The 26,014-nt window shown below is 36.6% G+C and overlaps 1 pseudogene; it reads right to left on the bottom strand.

Moving 5' to 3' along the window:
* LOC131028854 (ferritin-3, chloroplastic-like) lies at nucleotides 1-26,014 on the bottom strand (annotated as a pseudogene).

Genomic DNA, 26,014 nt, shown 5'->3' with positions numbered 1-26,014 from the left:
TTACAGCATGCAGGCCGGATCTTGACTTTTTTCAAAAAATTTTTATTCAAAAGTAAAAAAAATATCAAAACCCTATCAAAAGGGGCGAATTTTTTTTTTTTTTTGGGGGTTGCGGTTGCCAGAAGGTACCGTACGACACTTGCAGCCCTGTCCGTTAGGCCCCGCCGGCAGCCCCCTCTGGCCCCCACCGGCCCCTCCGCACCCGCCACCGGCTCCAGTCTGCGGCCCCCACCGGTAACTCCGCCCTCGCCGCCGGCAACGTCCCTGCTCACGCAAGGAAGCAATAATCTGAAAGATCACATAATAAAAAAAACCAACAAGCAGGTGCAGGTGTAGAGTTTTTTTGTTCTCATGGCAGATCCTTTAGTTGAGTTGTTGACTTCCCACAACTATCACACCTAGAAGCCTCACATCACGAGGCTTCTCAGGGCACAAGGGTTGTGGGCTTCTTTGGATGAGGTTCAACCAGTACTGCAACGTCCTTATGAGATTCTTATGCATAGGAACAAGCTGGATGAGGCCATGGGTTTGCTCTCTTTGCATGTCTTCGACAGTCTTCTGTTTCACCTTGATGAGTTGCTTATTTTTCGGGATATGTGGTTGAAGTTTGATTCTCTCTTCGGGAGGGTCAATGAGATTCAGGCATTACAGATTGAGGCATAGTTGATTTCTTTGTCATTTGATTCCTTTCCCACTATTGAGGATTTTTTGAATAAATTCAAGACTACTAGATCTATTCTTCAGGGATGTGGAAAGAACAAGACAGATACAGAGTGCATTCATTTGATTCTTTCGAAGCTTCAGGGTCACTTTCAGTTTTTTGTCTCTGTTTTCTACTCCACCATGGATGGCTTGGGTGCTTGTTTCAACATGCCTACCTTTGATGTCTTTTGTGAGCGATTGTCTCATGAGCAGTCTCATCTTTCTCAGCTGGATACGCTCTCAGGCTCCAAGAACAAAGCATTGGTTGCTCAGTCCTCTAAGGAGAAGGAGAAACAAAAGCAAAAACCGAAGCCGAAGAAGCCTTCTGCAGGTAGTGAGAATTCTTCCAAGCTAGCTCCTAATTTTGATTCAAAACCATTTCCTCCCAAACAAGGAAAATCTTCACAGTCTGGTGAGTCTTCCTCCAAGACTAAGAAGAAATCAGGAGACACTTGCAGTTTTTGTGGCAAGGATGGCCATCCAGTTTTCAGGTGTTGGAAACGGTTAAAGGCTTTAGAGGAAGCCATGCAATAGCATCACATTTCCTCACCTCAGGCATCTTCTCCTTCCAAAGGGAAAGGTCATGCTCTCACCGCTCGAGCTTCGACCTATGGGTCTACATGGATTCTAGATTCTGGTGCTTCTCACCATATGACACACACTCAACAGTTGGTTACTTCTCTTGCCTCTTGTGGTATTTCACAAATTGCAGTGGGTGACTTAGTTCAACTTTCCGTCTTGGGTTCAGGTTCTGTCTCTTTGGATGAGGGTACTCTATAGGATGTTCTGGTTGTCCCTGACATCTCGACGAACCTCCTGTCCATTTATTAGATTTGCCACTCTGGCTCTGGTAAGACAGTTGAGTTCTCACCACATGATGTGGTTATTCGGGACCTCCATGACCCTGATTTGGTTGTGGCTACTAGTAGTGTGGATTCTGCATCTCGTCTCTACAGGTTTGATGAATTTGAGCCCTCTTCGGGTACAGGTTCATCTCTCATAGCACATGCAGATTCAGTGAGTAAGCTTTGGCATGAGCGATTGAGCCATGTCAATTACAGATATCTTCAGCAGATGAGTACATAGGCACTTGTTCTTGGGCTCCCCCAGATTCCTTGCACTGATGGTGTTTGTCATGGTTGTGTTCTTGGCAAGCATCACAGAGATCCCTTTCCGAAGGGAAGAGCCTCTCGTGCTTTGGCACCCTTGGAGTTGATTCACAGTGATCTTATGTCATTTCCCACTCCTTTTTCTGGGGTCAAGTATGTACTCATTTTTATTGACGACTTTTCCAGACGCACATGGGTGTACTTTCTTAAGTACAAGTCTGATGTCTTTGATTTATTTCGAATCTTCAAGACATATGTAGAGAAGCAGTCTGATTGTTCTATTCGACGGATACGTACAGATAATGGGGGGGAGTATGTGAATCAGGCTTTCAGAGATTTTTGCACTGAGCATGGTTTGTAGTACCAGTTTACTATTCCCTACACCCCTTAGCAGAATGGTGTCGCTGAACGCAAGAACAAAACTTTACGGGAGATGGCGAATTGTATGATTCAATCCAGGTCCATCGATTCGTCTTTTTGGGTTGAGGCAGTCAATTGTGCCAACTATATTCAGAATCGGATGCCTCACAAGGCTATTCGACATATGACTCCTGAGGAGGCTTAGTCTCATGACAAGCCCGATGTTTCATTTTTCAGAGTGTTTGGCAGTGAGGCATGGACTTTTATTCCTGATGCTCAGAGGCAAGCCATGTCGTGGAAGAGCTGACCACTCATTTTGGTTGGCTAATGTGAGGATGTTAAGGCATACAGATTGTTTGATCCTGATTCTAGAGAGGTCCTGTTTCGACGGGATGTTCAGTTTGATGAGTGCCTTATCACATTGGATACCCTGACTCCAGTGTCTACTCCTCTACCTCCTCCGACTACTGCACCCCTTCAGGATCTTTTTGAGGATGATTCTGATGATGGTGCTGATGCTCCACCATCCCCACCTCCACCCGCTCCACCTCAGATGCCCAAGTGGGCTCGCCTTACTGTTGAGGTGACAGGTCCTATGGCCGGTGATCTTTCAGATACTCGTCGCATTCGTTCTCATACTGTGGGTTCTAGTCTTTTAAGTCATGCTATCTCAGATGATCCTCATAAATTTTTAGAGGCGACAGGTCACCCTGAGTGGGATTGTGCTAATGGAGGAAGAGTATTCTTCTTTGATGAGGAATCATACTTGGGATCTCTGTCCTCTTCCTAAGGGCAGAAAGATGGTTAGGTGCCGCTGGTTGTATCGCACTAAGTATGCTGCTAATGGTTCCATTGATAAGTACAAAGCACGTCTTGTTGCGAAGGGGTTTTCATAGGTTGAGGGTATTGATTACTCCGAGACATTTGCCCCTGTCGCCAAGATGAATTCCATTCACTTTGTACTATCTTTTGTCGCTTCTCGGAGTTGGCCTGTTTTTCAGATGGATGTGAAGAGTGCCTTCTTGCATGGGGATCTACAGGAAGAAATCTACATGGAACAACCTCCGGGATTTGTGTAGGATAGTTATTTAGTTTGCAGACTCCGACGTTCATTGTATGGTCTCAATCAGGGCCCTCAGGCTTGGTATGAGAAGATGGATTCTTTTTTGCTCTCCATTAGGTTCTCCCGCAGTCACTCTGATCACACAGTGTACATTTAGCTTCTTGAGGGTGACATACTGATTCTTGTGCTATATGTTGATGATCTCCTCATCACGGGTAGCTCATCCTCTATGATTCAACATATTCAGCATGCCTTGATGGACCAGTTTGAGATGACAGATCTTGGTCTTTTGCACTATTTCCTTGGTCTTTAGGTGATTCAGTCTTCTGATGGGATCTACCTCTACCAGTAGAAGTATGCTCTTGACATGCTTCAACGCTTCGGCATGCTTGATTGCAAGCCTGCTCCCACTCCATTTCAGTCAGGGGTTGTTTTGACTATTGTTTGTCACACTCCTTCAGTCGATTCTACACTTTACAGGCAGTTGGTTGGCAGTTTGTTGTACCTGACTCACACTCGTCCTGATATTTCCTTTGCGGTTGGTCTTGTTTCTCGATTCTCTCATGATCCTCATGAGAGTCATTGGCAAGCTGCCAAACGTATTTTGAGATACATTCAGGGCACTAGTTCTCATGACATTCACTACACATCAGGGGAACCTCACATTGTTGGCTACACTGACTCAGATTGGGCTGGTGATGTCACTGATCGGAAGTCTACTTTTGGCTTTGTTTTCTGTCTTGGCTATGGTCCTGTCACATGGTCTTGCAAGAAGCAGACTGCTCATGCATTATCATCTACAGAGGCTGAGTACCGAGCTGTTGTGCTCCCTAGTCAGGAGATCTTATGGCTTCGACAGTTGATGACTGAGTTTGGTTTTCCTCCTGATAGTCCCACTGTTCTTTGGTATGACAATCAGAGTGCTATTCATATTTCCCGCACCTCGGTAGAGAATTAGTGGACGAAGCACATTGAGCTTCACATGCATTTCATTCGACAGTTGATTCAGGATGGTGTTCTCATTCTGGAGTACATTCCCACTTTTGAGTAGGTTGCAGACATCTTCACGAAACCTTTTGCATCGCCCCGCTATTTTCAGTGGCGTTCTATGCTTGGGGTGAAAGAAGTTGTCCTTGGGGGTTTTTTATGAGGCCTTCCTTCCTTCTTCTTCTTTTAGCATGTTCTTTTATCTCTTTTTGGAGAGGAGTATTTTCCCACTGGGTTTTCTCCTTTGTCTCCGTTTCATAGAGATTTCATTGTATTTGGGTACCTGATCAGGCCTTGTTGCCGGGACCCATCTTTCATTCTTTCAGTAGTTGTTCTAGGTTTTAGCTTCTCCCTAAGTCTAACTTAAGGGGGGGTGTTAGAGTAATTGAGTCTTTACTTGATTAACTAAACAATATTTGTTTAATTCTTTAAGTTCCCAATTATCTTTTTACACTTAAGCTAACATTAGGTGCACATTAATTAATTATTTTATTAATTATTATGTGTAAGCCTAGGGTTTTCCCTTTTTAGAGTTTATTGACCTATTAGAGGTTAATTTTTCTTTTCATTGTATTATCTTTTCACAATACATTTTTGGTGAATTGGAGCTTTCATCTTTTGAGAATATTTTTCTTGTGTTTTGTGTGTTCTTCAAATTATTGCTTCCTTGCTTCTCCTTGTAATAGGTTATTTGGCTTGCGGAAGATCTCTAGGCTACTGTGGGGTTGTATTTCTCAATTCCAATATTAATGGTATAATGTAATTTAGGTGATATTAATCTTAATTGTACGTATGAAGTTATTAATTTAAATGCAGTAATATGGATTATGATGAATGTAGCTTTAGTGGCGTAATGTAACAAATGACAAATGTATATATTCAATCATGCTTAGTTTAATCTCTTATGAAATTTAATTGCTATGTTCATGTGGTAATCATTCTATCATGAGTAGGTTTAATCAATTTCATTGTTAATTGGATTAATACACCTTAATGTTCATTGGATTAATCGAGTAATCTTCGTTGGAAACCCTTTAAGAGTTTGTGTTAAGTCTTCCGCTTGTGCAACTTCTATTGAAATGTATATCTTGTACATTAGTGTGTTTTTATTAAAAAAAAATTATTTGCACTCTTTTTGAGTGTTTGTAGTTGTTTCCTTTAAGGTTTCTTGGCGGGGCATTACACTTGGTATGAGAGCCAAGGTTTACAAACACTGAGATCTCTGGTGTAACTGGTGCCCTTAGTGTGGTGTGTAATATATAGTCCTTTCGTTGTATGGTTGTCTCTCTGATGTATGTTTGTGATTAACCCTTGGGATCTTGAAGTTCTTAGAGGTTTCATGCTTTGTTTCTTTAACTCACCCTTTTTGAAAACCCTAAACAAGCGTAACATCTGTATTCAGTTCTTGCTCTTCCTGATTGATGATTAGTGCTTGATGTGTGATTATATGTGCACTATTTTCTTGTAAGATGTTAGGTCTACATTTACTCTTATTTTCAGAGTTAATTGGATGTACCTTCTTAACTGGTATAATACTAATTAGACTAGCTTAATAGGTTGAATAATGCATCGTCTTAAGTATGTAAGTATGAGTTTGGGCTTGTGTTATGCTTATAATTGTATATAGTGTCATAACTATGAGAGCTTGCAGAGAAAATGTTGAGTGCATATTCATTGTGAATTAGATGTATTTCTTCCTCATTCTCTCTAGAAATTAAGATATCTGTTTGTTGTGTTTTCTTGAAACACTTATGTGAATCTTGGAGAGGTTGGTGTGTACTTGAATGTTAGAAGATATCTTGGATGGGTAAAGGATTATGTGTAGTGGTATAGGAGGGAATTGGATGTGTTTTTATTAAGGATCTCATTGTGTGTTTTAGATGATCAACTTGAATAATGACCTGTAAGAATAGTACAATAATGCAATTGCAGTGGGCATATTAAATTGACTATGTATAAATAGAACGTGTAAATGTAGAACGTGTTTGATGTGCCTACATAACAACAAATTAGATAAATGGTAATTTCAATTTTCCTTTTTCTCCTCATGTTTTGACATTCAATGAATAGTCATAGTTAATGATGTGTTTTTATCAATTAAGAGTAATGAGTGTTTTGCTTGAAGTTAGCATGTAAGGAAAGATTGAAATTTTATTATTCTCATTTGGAGACTAAGACATTAGTGGCATCTTTAATGTAAGGAAATATCATGATAAGCCAAATTGTATTCTTTTGTATCAGAAGTGAAATAAAAAATAGTACAATAAGGATGATAGGCATATAGGGAGAAATTTAGTCTTACTTGTGTGAACTTGTAGATTACGTGCATATGTGTGAAGCGATTGACTATCGAAAATTCTCTCCCTTCTCTCTTTATCTAGTTATGAAGATTAAAAGAAATGGTATTAAATGATGTAATTAAAGCAAATAGAAATAATTGATTGTTTGCAATGAATATTAAGAGGCATGTATTAAGGAGTGTCTGTTTCATTATGTATTGGGAACCAAAGTGGGTTGTTTTGCCTATGAGTGCATCATGTCGAGTAAGTAAGTAAATGAAATACTTTTTGCATAGATTTTATAGGTAATCCATGTAGCTTAGATGAATTATAAATCATGAAGGGGAAAAAAAAATATTGATTAAAATAATCTTATCACTGCATGTAGAATATGTGTGGAGAATAGGAAATTAATATTTTGCGATTCTGTTTTATTTGGAAATAGAATTCTTAGCTTCGCAAAACCTTTGTGTAATTGTTAAGAACTACAAGAATGTTGTGTTGGGTTAGTGAAAATATAGAAAATATGTTACTTCCTTATCTTATTGGATTTGTGAATTCTAGTAATATGGATAAACGATAATGTTGGGAAGGTGACACTTGTGAATTAAGATTGTATGGTATTAAAGTATAGTAGTTAGTCTAATAGCTTTAGTGTCTATGGTTCATTCTCTAATGCACTCAGGATGTGTGATCTTGGATGTAGTGTAGCGGTTACTCCCTATGATGTGGTTGAAAATGGTCACTTTGTTCTGTTTTATTTTTGTTTTATTGCAACAATGTTTTGACTGTCTTTTAACGTTTTGTGGCAAGGGGCTAGCACTTTCTTTTGAAATTTCTTATGACAAAATGGCCAATAAACTCTCGTTCTTTTTTTAAAAAATTTAACACTTGTCGTATTTTTGATTTTGTTGATTGTCGAAATTGTCAACATTTTTCTTATTTATCATTTTATTTGGCGATCATCATTTGGATGATGTTTTTTTGAGATTTTTGGTGGCCATTTTGAATGTTTGTAATAGTTGGCCTTAGCTATGTGTTAAGTGTTATATCTATTATGTTCACTTGGACCTCTGATAGTGTGTTAAGGGGGAACACTACAGAGAGTGATTCTAGACATAATGAGGTAACTAATTAAATAATGAGATTAATTAAGGAAATAAGTGTATTTTCTTTGATGAAATTGGTTTGAAATCGTTTGAATTATAAGATGTAGTAGAAAGAAGTGTGAATTGGACCTAGTTAATTATGTGGTAGCTTTAGATAAATATTAATGATCTATAGACTTATTGTCTCAGTGAGTGTTTGAAAAGCCTATAAGAGTTTTAATTGAATCAAGTAGACTGTAGATGGTTGGACGTAGGTAATTATATATTCATTTCTTTCGTATGAGGTTGTATCTTGTATCTAGAATGATGTTTTGATGTTGTTATTGACGTGATTTTGCACCATAAACCTTTATTCCTTTAATGTGTATGCATTATGTACCTTAGAGGTAGTGTGAAATATTAGTTATGATTGAATTTTAAAGTTCAATTTGAGAGTATGGTGTGCTTAACCTGGTAATGCAGAGAAGTGTGTATAATTAGGATGTTGCAGTAGACATGTAAATATTAATTTATGACGCTTATTGATGTAAAATAAATGTTTCTATGATTGGATAGACTAAGTTATTATGCTTTATACAATATGATATGTCTATTTTTGGATAAGGATTTTTATAGAAGATTTTTTCTTGTATGAATGTATGTTGGAATGGTGGATCCTAAAAGTTGAATAAGGGTGTTAGCATGTTTAACCTAGGTAATTAAAGATAATGAATGTTGTTGTAACTGTTGTAACTCTTTTAATGCATTGATTTTGTAATTAAGGAACGTAAATGGAAGATTGTTCAATGTTAACTAATTGATTTAGTAAAAGTAGGAAATCTTTTTGTTAAATTAGATGACTTGGATGTTGATTTCTATACATTAGTATATTGATTTTGTGGATTGCATTCTCCTTAAGTTAAGTTATGATTTTGGTTATGATATGTGAGTGCGACGACTTGGTGTCCTTGTTGTTCTATCTTAGCCTTACGATTTCCAGGAGTAAGTTGGACCCTAATGGGGGAGAATGTAGTATCCCTACCCTGTTATGACCTTTTTTGATGTCGTTGACCAAAGTTGACTTTTTAGTGGCTTATGTGGATGGTTGATTTATTGTGATTGTGATGCGTATTCTGGTATTATGCTTTGGAGTGCATTTGGTGAATATGATTATGCATTATAGTTCATTGAGGGATAAATATTGAATATACATTATTGCTTATTGACGAGTAGTTGTTAACTTTGCTTCTACATCGTATTTTATTAATGAGAAAATGTTAAGCTTATTTATGTGTTACTAATGATGGACTAACACATTTACTTTATGTGCGAGTTGCTTCATGTATATGTCGTCATGCTGTGTGGAAGTGTGTGGGGTGCGAGGAGATGATTTTCCGTCACTCATTTCAGTGAGACACGAAACGTCACAATTCTCATTCACCGATGTGTTTATCGTGTTTGTGTATATATATGTATGCGTGGTTCGGTGATGCAGGGAATTGCAGGTACATGGTATCGTCTCCACCTGACTCCACAAGTCTAAGCGTACCTAATTAACTTAATGGAAGTGGAGGAGGTAGTTCTAAGGTCCTAATGTTAACCCTAGCCTTGCTCAATTGTGAGCGTCATCAGTCTTTTGTTTGCCTTGTCGCTTTGCCAAGTAGGCCACTTTTTCGACGTTGGTATGTGTGTCATGTTCTATTCTGGTTTTAGTTGAGTGTTGCATGTTATGTGTTTTGTGTGTTTAATTATTTTCTTCTTGAGTAGTTAATGAGAATTTAATGTGTCGTGTTGATTAAAGGGAATTAAGAATAAATTATATTAGAATCTTTTTTGTGGTTAATTAATTAATCGACTATTTTTAATTGTCTAAGTTAGAGTGAATGTTGAATTATTAGTGAAAGTTAAATTATATTTGACTTGAGTAATTGTTTTAAAATAAAATAAAATAAGACCATTGTTTTTATAAATTGATCAATCAAATTCTATTAAGCTAACAAAATTAGAGTATTTATTTATTACCATATGGTGGAATAAAATATGTGTTATGCGTTTTTGAACAATAAGTATTATTTTCCAAATTTTGGAGATTTCCAACCCTATAATGGATTTTTGAAGTTTTGATTGGGAAGGATTTGCTTGGAGAGATTTTGTGGGAAGGAGCTTGTTGGATTCGAGCGGGAAAACTCTGGTTGCTACTCGGTTTTTTGTGAGTTCTTTCAGAGTCTTTGGCTCGATGTTTCATTTTGAAATTATTCAACTTGAAGGTGAATTTTACTTGATTTCTCCCTTGATTCTTTATGAAATTGTGTAATTCTTGTTGCAAATGGATAGCAAATAGATTTAGAACTTTTCTCCAACTTGAATTTTGGAATTTAGTTTATATATGAATTTGTATGTTTCAATTTTTAAAATGAGAGTTGTTTTAGGGAAATGTTCCAAATTTTTATGTAAACCCAGAAAGTGAATTTTATTTCAGAAGTGTGATGTTGTTCACTCATCAACCAATGAGTTTTAAGGAATTTTTGATCTGACAAGTTTTATTTTTTTGAGTTTTTGGAGGTCCATCAATGGTGTATGGCCTTCAAAACCTGGTTATTGGTCTCTTTAGACTTTTTGAAAACTGTGAATTTGATGTTTTAAATGTGAATTTATTATGTGGAATAATAATATTATATATGAAAATTTCATTTGTGGATTGATTCAGATTCGTTCTTCTAGCGTTAGGGCCAATTGAGTAATTGAATACATGTGCTGGAAACACATTGTTGCCATGAGTTATTTGTGTGAATTTAAAAAAAAAACTCAATCAAAACAAATGCGTAATTTTTTTTTTTTTATTATATATATATATATATATATATATATATATATATATATATATATATATATATATATATATATATATATATATTTGTGTGTGTGTGTGTGTATTATTTCTAATTTTTAATTTGTTAATGGTAGTTTTCAATTTGCAATTTTTATTTGGAATATGCTATTGGATGAAATTTGTTTTTTTAAAAGAAATATCAGTTTAGTAATTAATTTATAAATATATATGTATATATTTATACTATGTATTTTGAATTTATTATATAAAGAAAATGTTAAATATTGATTTGATGTAAATGCAAATTAGTTGTGCAAATGAAATTTATATTGTTTGTCATCAATTACGTTTAGTTGATATGACTTTGAATTGGAATGATTATTTTGATTTATATATTGAATTTAGCTTTCAAAAGCATTTTAAATTTTAATTTCATTATCTTGAAATTTGAAATTCAAGTGATATTTGTTATAGCCAAATTGGCTTAAATTGAAGTGATTATATATTTGTTTTTAAATGATGCGTCGTTCTCTAATGTGGATTTTATTATCATGAAAGAGTCAGTTATTGAAATAGCCGCAATTAGAGATTGTTAGTTTAAGTACATTTTAAGTGATTGTTCTGATTCCTTAACATGGATGAATTTAGAGTGCAAGTAGATTTGTTTGAGTGTTTACTCTGATTGGTGAATTTTTTGTGTTGGTTTGGTAAAGTCATTCTCGTGTCATGATGACATATTGTTGAATATCAATTTATTGTGGAAGTTGATCTGGTTATGTTTTGGTTGTGGTTGTACATGCTTTATTGTGGTTTTGGTCTTGTTTTGTGGATAGACCAGTTGTTTGTTTCGCACCTTCAATTGGTTTAACCATGGTAGAAGGTTTTTTTAATCATATTGTCCTTCATTTTTGTTTTTTTGAACTCCTTATGTTTGTTGGCTTTTGTGTTTTGCCTTGGGGTTCTTTGGAGGTTGTGTAGTGTCATAAAGAAGAGTGGCTTTCGAGTGGGGGCGACGCCCAAAGAGGTAGAAGGATAACCCATCAAAAGTTGAGTAATAAGTGATAACTTAATTAAAAAATGGAGGGTTGGGTTTTACTAACATTAATCAAGATAAATTGTTTCCCGCTCATGGTTGAGTGCTAGTACAGACTCAGGATGCAATGGGAAGGCCTGGAATGACAAACCAACTACCTTGTTCTCATGAAAGGTTTGTTGAGTCCGCATGAGACATGGATGGGTGTCGAAGGTTCGGGAAAGGCTACTAGGGTAATCCAGGATGGGGGTCGGGGCCTATGGAGGCTTGCCATGGTAACCCATACCAGTTATGCAATGACATTCTTCCCTTTTGTTCACTAGTGTTTAGTCATGTGTTGGCTTTACTTGAAGCACTTTTGTAAGATTCATGCTTGTATGCTTATGTGTTGTGTGAGTTCCTGATGTACATGTGAGACCATGTGATGCTTTGTTATGGCTTGCTTGAGGGCCTTAGTTCTATCTCCTAGCACAGAGTGGTGGTTCTTTTTTAGGCCACATGGTCAAGTGGTAGTGCCACTTTCCATTGGGTATTTTGTTCGTGCCTTCTTGCGATGGATTAGCTTTGCAGGTTCTCTAGTTGTTATTTTTGTATTTACTCCATTCCATGTTTTAGATGGATCCTTTTGTTCTTCTCATATCATTCATGTATCTCTTGGACCCTATGTGGTCATATGTATCATTTGTTTATGCACGCTTTGATGGTAGGTTGTAATTGATGTAAAATTTAGGTATTTTTCATCTTTTATTTATTAGAATGGTCTTGCACTTGAAGCGGACCCAGAGACGTAGCCCATTAGGGATGAACTCCTTTATCAATGTATGTTGTATGGTGTATGTGTTCATCTAGTTCCTTTTAATTTTGGATGTATGAATGGTATAATGGTTAAATTGTATAATGTAATTTAGGTGATATTAATCTTAATTGTATGTATGAAGTTATTAATTTAAATGCAGTAATATGGATTATGATGAATGTAGCTTTAGTGACGTAATGTAACAAATGACAGATGTATATATTCAATCATGCTTAGTTTAATCTCTTATGAAATTTAATTGTTTTGTTCATGTGATAATCATTCTATCATGAGTAGGTTTAATCAATCTCATTGTTAATTGGATTAATACACCTTAATGTTCATTGGATTAATTGAGTAATCTTCGTTGGAAACCCTTTAGGAATTTGTGTTAAGTCTTCTGTTTGTGCAACTTCTATTGAAATGTATATCTTGTACATTAGTGTGATTTTATTAAAAAAAAATTATTTGCCCTCTTTTTGAGTGTTTGTAGTTGTTTCCTTTAGGGTTTCTTGGTGGGGCATTACAATCCCATCCAAAGGAGATAATTGCAAGCGCATTGGTAGACACACATGTTAAACGTGGAGTCTAAGTTGAGGCATGTGAATTGTTTAATAGAATGGATCAAAGAAACACGGTCTCATGAATTCCATGGTTGCAATGATATACACATGATAGATTTGTTGTCGAGGTCTTAAAAACTTTCAATGGAATGCAATTTTCAGGTGTAAAGCTAAATTCGACAACTTTTACCAGCTTCCCTCCTGTCTCGCACTAGCATTGCAAAGTCAAAGCACAATGTATGAATGTCCATCAAGACATAACAAAAAAGGGATTTTGTCAAATGTAATTGCAAGTGCTTTAGAGATATGCATATGCAATGTAGAATCATCTTTGACATCATTGATTGGTTTTTAAATGATTCGATGGTAATAGCGAGTTTACCAACTTTATGATGATTGCGAAGAAGCCGAAGCTTGGTAAGTTAGTTGTGTTTTGAAATAAAGATCGACTTTTGGCTAACTTTATTAAGTTGTTCAAAATATCGAAAAGAGAATTACAAATGAAAGAGTTTCGAGTCATTATAAATCAGTGTCTTCCCCAAGATTCACAACTTTCTGAAAGGAGCATTTTACATCTTCATCGATAATTTTAACAACATGCCCAAGTTGGCCACCTCGCTCAACATGCCGAAAAAGTATATTACATCGATCTTTTTGAAGGTCAACAGAATAATGGATTTATGCCCATCAGTGATTTCGGTAAGTTTGACAACTTGTCCAAAGGCCTGATAACAAAACAAGGCTCAATGTATTCAAGTTTTATTAGAGTTTGTCGACCATTTCAGATAGTTTGGAAATCATTGCAAATGGCCGATAGCTGAAGTGATAAGGTAGTTATTGTAACTACCCAAGAAACTAAGCAAATACATCTTCTTTATCTACACGCAAAAATGTAAGCATAGCACCAAGTTATGAACATGCATCAAAGTGTATAGTGTAGAAGTGCATGCGAAACACAAATCATAAGACAAAGCATGCAAACCTCTTTACAAACCACCTCAAAGAGATCACAATCAAGATAGGTGGTACTCAATGTCGACAACATCTTTAGAAAGTGTTATACATGAAGCAAACAAAGATGGAGAAGTGTAGTTCAACAAGATCCATAACTTTAATGTTATAATGTTTCAAGTTGTTCTTTGTAAAAGTTATTTTAGTCACTTATTGTAATTAAAGTTAGCTTTTTGGCTTGAGCTTTGTAAAAGTTAGATAAATCCTAACTTGTCTTCAAAAGGATAGTTACTTTAAGTGTTTGCTTATGGTAGTTATCCTAAGTGGCTATTTAGGAAGTTATTCTAAGTAGTTACACAAAGTGGTTACAAGGTAGTTGTTCTCTCAAATGGCTGTAAATACAAGGTTATTTCATTTGTAAAGGGGAGACTCTTATAGAGGGGAAACTTTGCATAAATTGTTAGAGGATCTTATAATGAATTTTGATTTTACACTTTGTACAAAGAGGTTTATGAGATTGTCTAATCTCACAAAGACAATAAATAATGCTTTCAAGTTCGTATGTTCTTGATGTTCTTCTAAGTTGTTATTACTAATTTTCTTCGTATGTTAAATTGGCGATTCCTTTTTGTGCCCACGTGAATTATCAACAATCTATGCAATTGATGTAATGAAACACAATTGCTTCTTGGTATCTTGAGTTTGATGTGTAAAAATAACTTATCTTTCCGTATGTCAAGATTTGTTATCTTTATTTATTCATCATTGCATATCAACACCTATTTTGTGTTCAAAAACCCTTTGTAATCATTATCAGTTGTGGAATCTCAGTTGGTTTTCATATGTCTACCATTGGGGTTTATGCTAGTCATCTTTCTCTAGTTTTGTGTTTTCTCCTTTATGTACTTTCAGTTTAAAAGTATACAAAAATCCTAAATACCCCCATCATACGAGGGAGCTGCCTCTCTCAAATGCAGAGGAAGATTGTGAATTCACCACAATCTCTCCAACCGTTGGAATGGTTGTCACTACTCTTTGGGCAAACAAGGTCAATTTTGAAGATAAATTCGCAGTGACAAATCCGTTTGCCAACAAGACTCAAATAACTGTGGTGATCATAAGCAGGTCTGCAAACCATGATTTCATTCATGAAATCTATCCCCCTCTTAACCCGAGTTGTCCCTCTTCTGGTCATATGCCAAGATTGAGTGAGTGCAGGATTGCATTGAAAGACCCTCACATATGATTCCCTCCAAAAGTAAGAATATTGAAACTTGAGAGTATGGCCCTCTAAGATATCTTTACCTCATGTAAACTAGCACTTGCACCTCAACAAGGTGCAATGGTTATGCCGATAGAAAGATATGCTTTGGGTAATATATTAGAGGGTAAGCAAAATTTGGAAGAAACAAACATTGTCTTTATTGGGAGTAAATAATCAAAGTACAATTGAGTTTATCTTAAATTGTGGAAAAAACTAAATGTGAACTAATGCAACTTATAATTTGAACTTGAGTGAATTCTAAACCTTAATTGAATCGTAACTCTAAGGAATCTAATGAAACTATGGAAAGTGACCTACTTCAAGATTCTACTCATATCTATAATCTATTCCATGAATTATAGATACGAGTTTACAACACCTAAACCGGTTCAAAATGGCTTAGTAACATGATTGCAATATTGCAATAAATTCAAAATTGGTGTCGAGTTCACTCTAGATGTTATCTACAACACATCATCAGAATTCATCTTCAAACAAAATGTAATACAAAACCAATATTCAAATATAACAGAAAATTTATGCACATATGAAATTGAGGTAGTATTACTTATAATCACGGAGGTAAAAACTGAGCTTTCTATTTAAGGCGATAAATGTAAGGCTAAAATATAAAAGTAATTGTGTTCATTCAAAGAAGTGAATTCATGGATCGAGGTCAACTTTCTATAAATGTAAGAGATATATGAACAAACATATCAAGCAACTGCAACTCCTCCTTATGGACAACATTGTTGCCATTGAGAAGCACTTGATCAAAATACCATATAGCTGCATCAAAAAAGTTGAGTTCGATTTTCAAATGAAATTCCAATGTAAATTGAACTTCAAATTTATCAAATCCCATTGATCGTATTAATTTTTTTTCCCAAAATAAGAAAATGGGTTTATCTAGGCATACCATGTTCTTTGCCTATCCTTCTCAATTGGGAAACATATTCTGAAACCTGCTTAATTGCTTCCACTTGAATGAGATCACTTCAAATATTAGCCATAACTTCACCAAAACACCTATGTTTTCTTAATCTTATAAAGATGAAAATCCCTCCAAACTAATATATATTTTGAAGAAACCTTCTAGCTAAATGTTCAAAGTAGAAATAAGAACAGGTTACAACCTACTATGTGAGGAAGTTGCCTTCAATGTAATTTGTCATCTGACTATCATTATGATCCCTATACAATTATGAGAAAGATCATTTCCGCATGCCATCCATTTGAATACAAAAATGAACAATACATTAATTGATGTACATAAGAGATTGAAGAAATATTCAAACAAATAGAAAAGTAATATTGATTTAAATAAATTATGTCACTATTTTCTAGGCGATAAAAGTATTCTTTATGTCATACTATAAGAAAGCTCTATTAAATTTGATAAATCTATAACTTTTTCTAACAATGTCCTCTCCTAAACAACCCAAACACAAAGAGAATTCATCTTCAAAACACTCAAGATATAGAAATCTTTCACTCTTCTATGGCATGTTGTATATACATTATCTGCAAATTCATCATAATTTCTTATATTTTTTTTTGCCGTCTACGACTTTAGAAATTCTCATAATAAGTATGTATGATGAATGAAAAAATAAGGGATGATGCATATAAATACAAACAAGAGACTATGGGTGTAGACTTCAATGCAATTTCTAGCCTTAGAGACAAACTTATAGAGTATAAATAAAATTAAATGTAAATTTAGAAATTTGGAAACAAAAGTATCGTTAGCAACACATGACCAAGATCTCATAATTCAGAACAACCAGACTTCTTAGTTGCAATAACTTCATCTTACCATTAATATGGATTGTTTAAGCCTTTTCAAGAATATTTTTTTTCTCCTCAATGAATTCCAAGGTCTTATTGCTTGTAACCCTATAAATCTGAGTCAAAATCTGTGTGAAAGCTTTCTCAATATAACAACTCAACTCCTTGAGCCATCTCTCAACATTCTGAAAGGTCACATATCGAGTGATGTCATACAAAATAAGAGCCCCTACAATTCCATGGTAGTAAACACTTTTAATGGCTCAATACCTGTATATATCAAATTTACATTAAACTAACTTTTTTCTATGTAGAAATGGTATCAGTGCTTGAAGAATATGGTTCTTCTAAAATAATATATTTGTTTGTGCTGATTTCTCTAAATATGAAAAAAATGCTTATTTTTTAACTTAGATACCATTATTATTTTTACCTTACAACATAAAATAATCAAATGGAGAAGACAAAAATTAAAATTAAATAGTAAACAATGACCAAAACCTTGCGATTTAATCTGACAAGATCACTTCCTTTGTGAAAAAAATTACAATGAAATTAAGTAGTGGACTAGAAACTTTGTCACGAAATTAACACCAAGACTAAAGAATTTCCAATCACAAAATACCTCATTCTCAAACAAAACTGTACAACAAACCCAAGTTTATGAAGAAAGGCATAATCAATCATCTAATACAATTTTTAAAACCAAAGACAAAGAGTAGCTTGGTACGCTTTCCAGAATGATATATAACACTTCAAAAAATTTAAAATCACTTGGAATTTGTATTTTCAATCTATAGAAAAAAATTATTTATAACAATCTTTGAAGTCTAAGTATCCCTAAAAAAACTTGAAATTTATGTCAAATAGAAGAAAATGAAGGTCATGTGCACCAGAAGCAATGTAGCCGCGATTGCCTACCAAGAGTGTTCGAGTATTAACTGTTGAAAATGTGCCTCTAATTCACTTGACCTTTGTTCATACTGATCGAGTTAACTCTGGTCGATGAAACAGTGTGAAGAAAATCTGTGAGCTCTATCGGTATAACCTTTGCCAATGAATTCGACATATCGGAGTAGGTATCGACCATCAGGAGTGGTATCAGTTTTCTATACCGATACCCGATGAGTCCATCTTCCTATGTCTTTAAGTGTAACAGAGCTTGGAGAAGCAGGTTTGAAGTCATCTCGATGACCCGACAAAGTCGTCTTTGGTCATCGGGGTAGCATCGGCTATCGGGTGGACTTGTTCGACGTTACGCCGATACCCGATGAATTTGTCTTAAGCGATCGGGTTGACATCGGCTATTGGGAGAGCCGAATTATTGTTATACTTATGATCGATGAGATCGCCTTTGGCGATTGGGGATTGATTGGATATCGGAGGGACTTGTGGAAAGCTATGCCGATCATCCGATGGATCCTCCTTGATCGACTTCTGTGATATCGGGGATTGGGGAAGCTATGGAAGCGAATTAGCAATGGCCCGATGGAATCGTCTTAGGGTCATCGGGAGATCGGGTCTACCCGTTGAAGGCTATCCTGATGAGCCGATGGAGCCAACCTGTTTGGAGCCGCATTAGTGGAGTCATCTACTGGTTTATCGAGAGATCGGAGCAATACATTTGTGGTCTTTCCAATGGCCGATGGAGTAGAGACCGACTACGGGTGTGCGCTCAAACCAAAGTCCAAAAGGTGAACATTTGGACATTGAAGATGGTCTTGTCGGTGTATATGAATATGAACCTACCAACTTCCTGGTGCATGTGGGATATTGTGTTTCTCATGAATGTAGATCGACGCAAACGGTTAGACTTCCAACGGTCGGTGCTATTGCTCAGATGAACTGTTGACAATTTGGTATATGAAGCCATTGGATAACTATTTGTGGGGGAACTGATTCTGTGAGTAGATTGGAGTGGCCAGTTCGTGAGAATCTGAGAACAAATACCTGTAGTTGTAGACTAAAACTTTGTTGTAAATTCATTTACTGAAAATAAAGTGTTCAACTGTTGGTGGTGGGTTTTTTCCTGAAAGGGTTTTCCCACATAATTTTTGGTGTTCTATCTCTGTGTTGATTCTATTTGTTTTTGTCTATGTTATTCTTAACATTCTGTAAAATCTTTAACTTGCATTCTTGTATGATCTTCCCTGCTAATTGACCTTAGGAAGGCGTTTTCGCACTGTGCTTTCCTTACAAGTGGTATCAGAGCTTGGCCCGTTTTGTTATCCTTGTTGGGTAGGGTTGGTTTTTTGTGTCAGTTCTATTCCAGTGGAAGTCTTGCATAGTGTCTACTTGTTTGTTTTACAGGTTAAGATGGCGAGCACCTTAGGGCGCATAGACATGGAGAAATTTAATGGTTCCAGTTTCGAACTATGGAAACTCAAGATGGAAGAATTGTTGGTTGACCGAGACCTTTGGATTGCAGTGTCTGGGTAGAAACCTATAGGCATGAAGAAATAGGAATGGGAATTAGCCGACCGAAAGGCAAGGGGTCTAATCAGGCTATGTCTTGCTGATTCTGTTTTGTTAAATGTCCATGAGTAGAAAATTGCACATCTTCTCTGGAAGAAGTTGGGAGATATTTATCAAGGCAAGTCCTTGGTGAATAAACTTTTCTTGAGAAAGAAGCTGTACTCTCTGAAGATGGATGCAGGAACACCATTGGCAGACCACTTGAATGCATTCAACATGGTTCTTGCACATTTAAATTCTATTGGTGTGACTATTCTAGAAGAAGAACGTTGCTTGCTACTGTTGTGTTCATTGCCTGACTCTTGGGATCACTTAGTGATGGCTATCGATAGTACTATGACCCAGTTCAAGATGGATATTGTGGTTAATACTCTTTTGTCAGAAGAAATGAGAAAGAAGTCTTATGAGGTGACAAAAGATGCACTCTCTGTTCGAGGCAGACCAAATGACAAAGACAAGAAGAAAGGAAAGAAGTCCAAGTCCAAGTCTCAAGAGAGATCAAAATCTCCAAGCAAGAAGTCAAAGGTGTAGTGCTGGAACTATGGGAAGAAAGGGCATATTTGAAAGGATTGCAAGGAGGAGAAGAAGAAGAAGAAGAAGTATTCTGACACTGAATCTTCTCAGAGTGATTCAAATGCATTTGTAGCAGCCCTGGTAGTGCCTACCTTAGATGACACCTGGTTAGTAGACTCTGGCACATCTTTTCACATGACCTCCCACAAGGAGCGGTTTTTGAAGTATGAACCGTATGCTGGTGGAAAGGTATACTTGGCTAGTGATTCTACGTTGGAAATTGTAGGGAGAGGCAGCATTAAAATTCAATTCCCAGATGGTAGAGTGAAGGGTATCAATGGAGTTCTTCATATACTTGGTTTGGCAATAAACCTTGTCTCTGTAAGTAAACTTAATGATGTTGGACTACAAGTTACATTTGTGTCTGGTGGTTGCAAGATGACTAGGGGTTCCATTATATTGGAAAAGGGTGATCACATTGGTACATAGTATAAGTTAAATGCTAAACCTATATGTTGTAATGTAACCTCTAAAAAGTTTGTTAAGACAACTGTAATAATGCATAATGCGAATTCATTGGAAGATAAACTTCCTGCTGAGAAAACAATGCTCTGGCATAATAGGTTAGGGCACATAGGTGAAAAAGGTTTAAAAGCTTTGAAGATTAAGAATTTGGTTGAAGGTCTAGATGATTGTAGTTTTGAGTTCGATTTCTGCGAACATTGCGTATATGGAAAACAAAACCGTGTTCAGTTTTATTCCAGTTCTCATAAATCTTCTGACATTCTGGATTATATTCACTCTGATGTGTTTGGTCCAGTGGATGTTCCTTCTCTGTCTAAGTCTAAGTATTATGTATCTTTTGTAGATGATTATTCAAGAAGGGCATTTGTGTACTTTCTTAAAAGTAAATCAGAAGTGTTCAGTCGGTTTAAGGAGTTTAAGAACCTTGTTGAAAATCAGACTGGGAGAAGGATTAAATGTTTAAGAACAAACAATGGTGGTGAATATTGTAGTGCAGATTTCAACAAGTATTGTGTTGATCATCGAATTAAGAGACATAAGACCATACCTTACACTCCACAACAAAATGGGGTTGCTGGAAGGTTGAATCGGTTTCTAATGGAGAAAGCAAGACGCATGTTGAGTGGAGCTGGGCTAGAACAAAAATTCTGGGCTGAAACAGTTGCTACAACATGTTACTTGCTGAATCGCTCTCCCACTTCAGCATTGGTTGACAAAACACCTATGGAAGAATGGTATGATAAAAAACCTTCTTTAAGACACCTTCATGTTTTTGGTGCAGAGGCATATGCTCATGCGCCTGATATTAATAGATCTAAGTTGGATAACAAAGCTGTGAAATGTATCTTCATTGGCTATGGAGTTGGTGTGAAAGGATAGAAACTTTGGAATCCAGTGACTGGTAAGGTTATGTACAACAGAAGTGTGATTTTTCATGAGCTGAAACCTATGTCACTAGATCACAACATAGGAAAGAAAGGAGAAGCTGAGGTTGAAATTCCTCCAGCTAAAGAAGAATCTCTAGAGATACCTGAAGATGAGGAGAGTTCAAGCAGTTCGAGTAGTTCTGAAGAAGAACATGATGATGAGCCTCCTGTTGAACCTCAAGAAGCCTCAACACTAGAGGCTAGAAGATCTACTTGAGAGAGGCGGCAACCTGATAGGTATACACCTAATAAGTACAATCACTCTATGTTGAATGTTAACTGTGCTTATGCTTTACTTGCGAATACTGATGAGCCTAGGACTGTAAAAGAAGCTATTAAAATGCCTGATTCAGATTCCTGGTTGGAAACCATGAATGATGAAATGTCATCGTTGGATAAAAATGGAACTTGGGATTTGGTGCCACTGCCTAAAGGCAGTAGGCCTATAGGCTGCAAGTGGGTATTCAAAAAGAAGTATGGTCCAGATGGCAGCATTGACAAGTACAAAGCAAGATTGGTTACAAAGGGGTATTCTCAAAATGAAGGTATTGACTATGGAGAGATCTTTTCTCTTGTGGCTAAGCTGACATCTATCAGATTTCGCTTGTCACTTGCAGCAGCATATGATTGGGAGATTGAGAAGATGGATGTGAAGATAACATTTCTTCATGGTGATCTTGAAGAAGAGATTTATATGTCTCAGCCTGAGCATTTTGTGGAAAAAGGTAAAGAACACTTGGTATGCAAACTTAAGAAGTCTCTGTATGGTTTGAAACAGTCTCCCAGAATGTGGTATCAAAAGTATGATACATTTGTTTTGTCCTTGAGATTTGTGAGATCAAAAGCTGATCATTGTGTTTACTACAAAATTGAAGGTGATAGGATTCTTATCATAGCTATTCTTATCATAGCTTTGTATGTAGACGACATGCTGTTCATAGGAAATACAAAAGGTTTGATCTCATATTTAAAATCTCAGTTATCTATGAAATTTGAAATGAAGGACTTAGGAGCAGAAAAGTACATTCTGGGAATGGAGATCAAAAGGGATAGATCTAAGAGGAAATTTTGGCCCAGTCAGAGAAAGTATATAACCAATGTTCTTGACAGGTTTCACATGTCTGACTGTAAATCACAGGTTGTTCCCATCTTGCAGGGAACTAAGCTGTCTGTGCTTGACAGTCAAAAATCTCCTGAAGAGATTGTTGACATGAAGAACATCCCTTATGCAAGTGCTTTGGTAGTTTGATGTATGTTATGGTCTATACAAGACCAGACATTTCCCAACCAGTGGGAGTACTTAGCAGGTTTATGTCGAATCCAAGAAGGCCACATTGGGATGCTGTAAAGAGGGTGTTTAGATATCTGAAGGGAACTTCAGATTATGCTTTGTGCTATCATGGTAATCTGAATGATTCAAAGAGAACTCTCAACATTTGTGGTTATGTGGATTCTGATTGGGCAGGGAACATTGACAGCAGAAGATCCACTAGTGGATATATGTTTGTTCTGAATGGTGGAGCAATAAGTTGGATGAGCAAGCGATAGTCTGTAGTCGCTTTGTCCACTACAAAGGAAGAATACATGGTAGCCACACCTATTTGGCTCAGGTGTTTGAGTACAGATGTTGGTTTTGATGCAGTGGAGGTTGAAGTGCGATGTGACAGTCGAAATGCTATATGTTTAGCAAAGAATTCTACATTCCATGCCAGGACTAAACACATAGATGTGCAATTCCATTTTTTGTGTGACATGGTAGAAGATGGAAAGGTTAATCTGAACAAGGTAGACACTTAGGAAAATGTCACGGACGCATTAACAAAACTGATGAGCACTCACAAGTTCAAGTGGTGTTCTAACTCGATGGGTCTCAGTACCCATCCCTATCTATAATGTTTAGAAAATGCTCAAGCAGTCTAGTGAATTCCTCGTCAAGTGGGAGTTTGTTGGAAATGTTCCTCTAATTCACTTGACCTTTGTTCATATTGACCGGGTTAACTTTGGCCGATGAAATAGAGTGAAGAAAATCTGTGAGCTCTATCGATATAACCTTTGCCGATGAATTCGACATATCGGAGTAGGTATCAGCCATCGGGAGTGGTTTTGGTTTGCTATACAGATACCCAACGAGTCTATCTTCTTATGTCTTGAAGTGTAACGGAGCTCGGAGAAGTAGGTTTGAAGTCATTCCAATGACTCGACGAAGTCATCTTAGGTCATCAGGGTAGCATCGGCTATCGGGTGGAGTTGTTCGACGTTACGCCGATACCCGATGAAGTTGTCTTAGGCGTTCGGGTTGACATTGGCTATCGGGAGAGGCGAATTGTTATTATACCTATGACCGATGAGATCGCCTTTAGCGATTGGGGATTGATCAGATATCGGAGGGACTTGTGGAAAGCTGTGCCGATCATCCGATGGATCCTCCTTGATCGATTTCTGTGATATCGGGGATTGGGGAAACTATGGAAGCGGATTAGCGATGGCCCGATGGAATCATCTTAGGGTCATCGGGAGATTGGGTCTACCTGTTGAAGGCTATCCCGATGAGTCGATGGAGCCGACCTATTTGGAGCCGCATTAGTGGAGTCATCTACTGGTTCATCGAGAGATAAGAGCAACACATTTGTGGTCTTTTCGATGGCCGATGGAGTAGAGACCGACTACGGGTGTGCGCTCGAACCGAAGTCCAAAAGGTGCACACTTGGACACTGAAGATGGTCTTGTCGGTGTATATAAATACGTACAGACCCGACTTCCTGGTGCATGTGGGATATTGTGTTTCTCATGAATGCAGACTGACGCAAACGATTAGACTTCCAACGGTCGGTGCTGTTGCTTAGATGAACTGTCAACAATTTGGTATATGAAGTTGTTGGATAACTATTTATGGGGGAACTGACTCTGTGAGCCGATTGGAGTGTCCAGTTTGTGAGAATATGAGAACGAATACCTGTAGTTGCAGACTAAAACTTTGTTGTAAATTCATTTACTAAAAATAAAGCGTTCAATTGTTGGTGGTGGGTTTTTTCCCGAAAGGGTTTTCCCACGCAATTCTTGGTGTTCTGTCTCTGTGTTGATTCTATTTGTTTTTGTCTATGTTATTCTTAACGTTCTGTAAAAGTTTTAAACTGCATTCTTGTATGATCTTCCCTGCTAATTGACATTAGGAAGGCGTTTCCGCACTGTGATTTCCTTACATTAACTCCTTTTCTGCTAGTTTGGAGAGCCTTTGGAACACCAAAATCAACAACCTTTGCTTCATAAAACTATGGCCTTTACTGTTATCACCTTTACTTTGAAATATATATTTTCAAAGCAAACTAGAGGTTTTGTCTGGTTAGGAAAGGGTAAATGCATTGCTCGTTCTGTTGTTCTTCTGCACATAAATAAAATATAGCACTTCCATGTGTTAGACTCTCACGTGGTATAGGACTGTTGCACTTCCACAACCATGAGTTTGTAACTGTTGAGACTTGTTTTTTATGTACACACATAGATTCAATCTGTGCTACCATTGTAGAACACACCTCTCGACGTAATTAGCTTCTTGAGAAACTTGCCTACAATAGATCAAACACACCATTAAAGACACAACCTTGATAATATAACCAAGGAATATATGTATACGCAACAAATTCAAAAGATCAGAAAAGAAAAGACTATTTACACTGTGCAAGTTAAGAAGATTTTCATTTGTTAGGTTCTCCAGAGATAAGGCTAGTTCCATGGTTGTCATCAGAAATCAAAACAGGGAAAGTTAATCAAGAAACATGGAATACAGTGGTGTACAATAAATCAATGTTGCAACATACGACAATTAAATTTAACATTGTTTTGTATATAAAACTCACCATAGAGGGCATCTCCTTTATGGGGATGGTCAAACTCCATGACATGCATCAAAATGGATCACAAGACAACTTTGTCGCCTCTCATGTTCTGTCACATACAAAAGCAACAACAAACATGTCACATAATATGCAAGGAACACAAACAAAATACGTTGGTCTCATACAAACTTGATATCTCATTAACATTTCTGCATGATTTCGTTCCTCATCACTGGCCTCCTGGAAGTGTCTGCAAATTTAATTTACAAATGAGCAAAGTTTTTGTCATGCATTCTAGTCATCAGAACCCATGTTTCAGAGTGCTTACTTTGCAAATTCCTAGCAAAGCTGCATTGTCTCCATCAAAGTAGGCAAACATAGCATGATATACGTATGAGACATTGTACTCCACACTGCCAAAAATAAAATGGTGTCAGATTAAACATGTAGAAGTAAAAAGAATCCAAATTCTTTTATAATCAATATGCATAACTCAATGTAGATCATGACCCATCTACCATAATGGAATTACACTGCAATAAATCATCTAGTCCAAAGGGAATAGATTACATTCGGGTTGCTAAACTCAATAACTAAAGCAATAAGATAGACTAGATTTCCACAGTCCATTACCATTATTGTACTTGATTTTAGTGTGTATGATTTTGTTTGCATCCACAAGAAAATGAAAATGAAAAACCCTAAACAGGACATTACTTGATTTGTTCATTGAGGACAACTTCACAAGAATTTGAAAACCTCTTCCTAGCCAAGGACTTTGAGTATGACTACAAGACTTGAGTAATTTGACTTTGCACCTCCGTAAATGGCTCAAAGATTTCTCCATTCAATAAGTTTCTGATTTGAGTAGGCATAACTTTGATGTTAGAAGCATAATGTTGCACTGCAGATCTACCCCAATTCAT

Source organism: Cryptomeria japonica, chromosome 8, assembly GCF_030272615.1.
Source record: "Cryptomeria japonica chromosome 8, Sugi_1.0, whole genome shotgun sequence".
In the NCBI taxonomy this organism is placed as follows: Eukaryota; Viridiplantae; Streptophyta; class Pinopsida; order Cupressales; family Cupressaceae; genus Cryptomeria; species Cryptomeria japonica.
The sequence above is the reverse complement of the archived record's forward strand: the minus strand, read 5'-3'. Positions and strand labels throughout refer to the sequence as shown.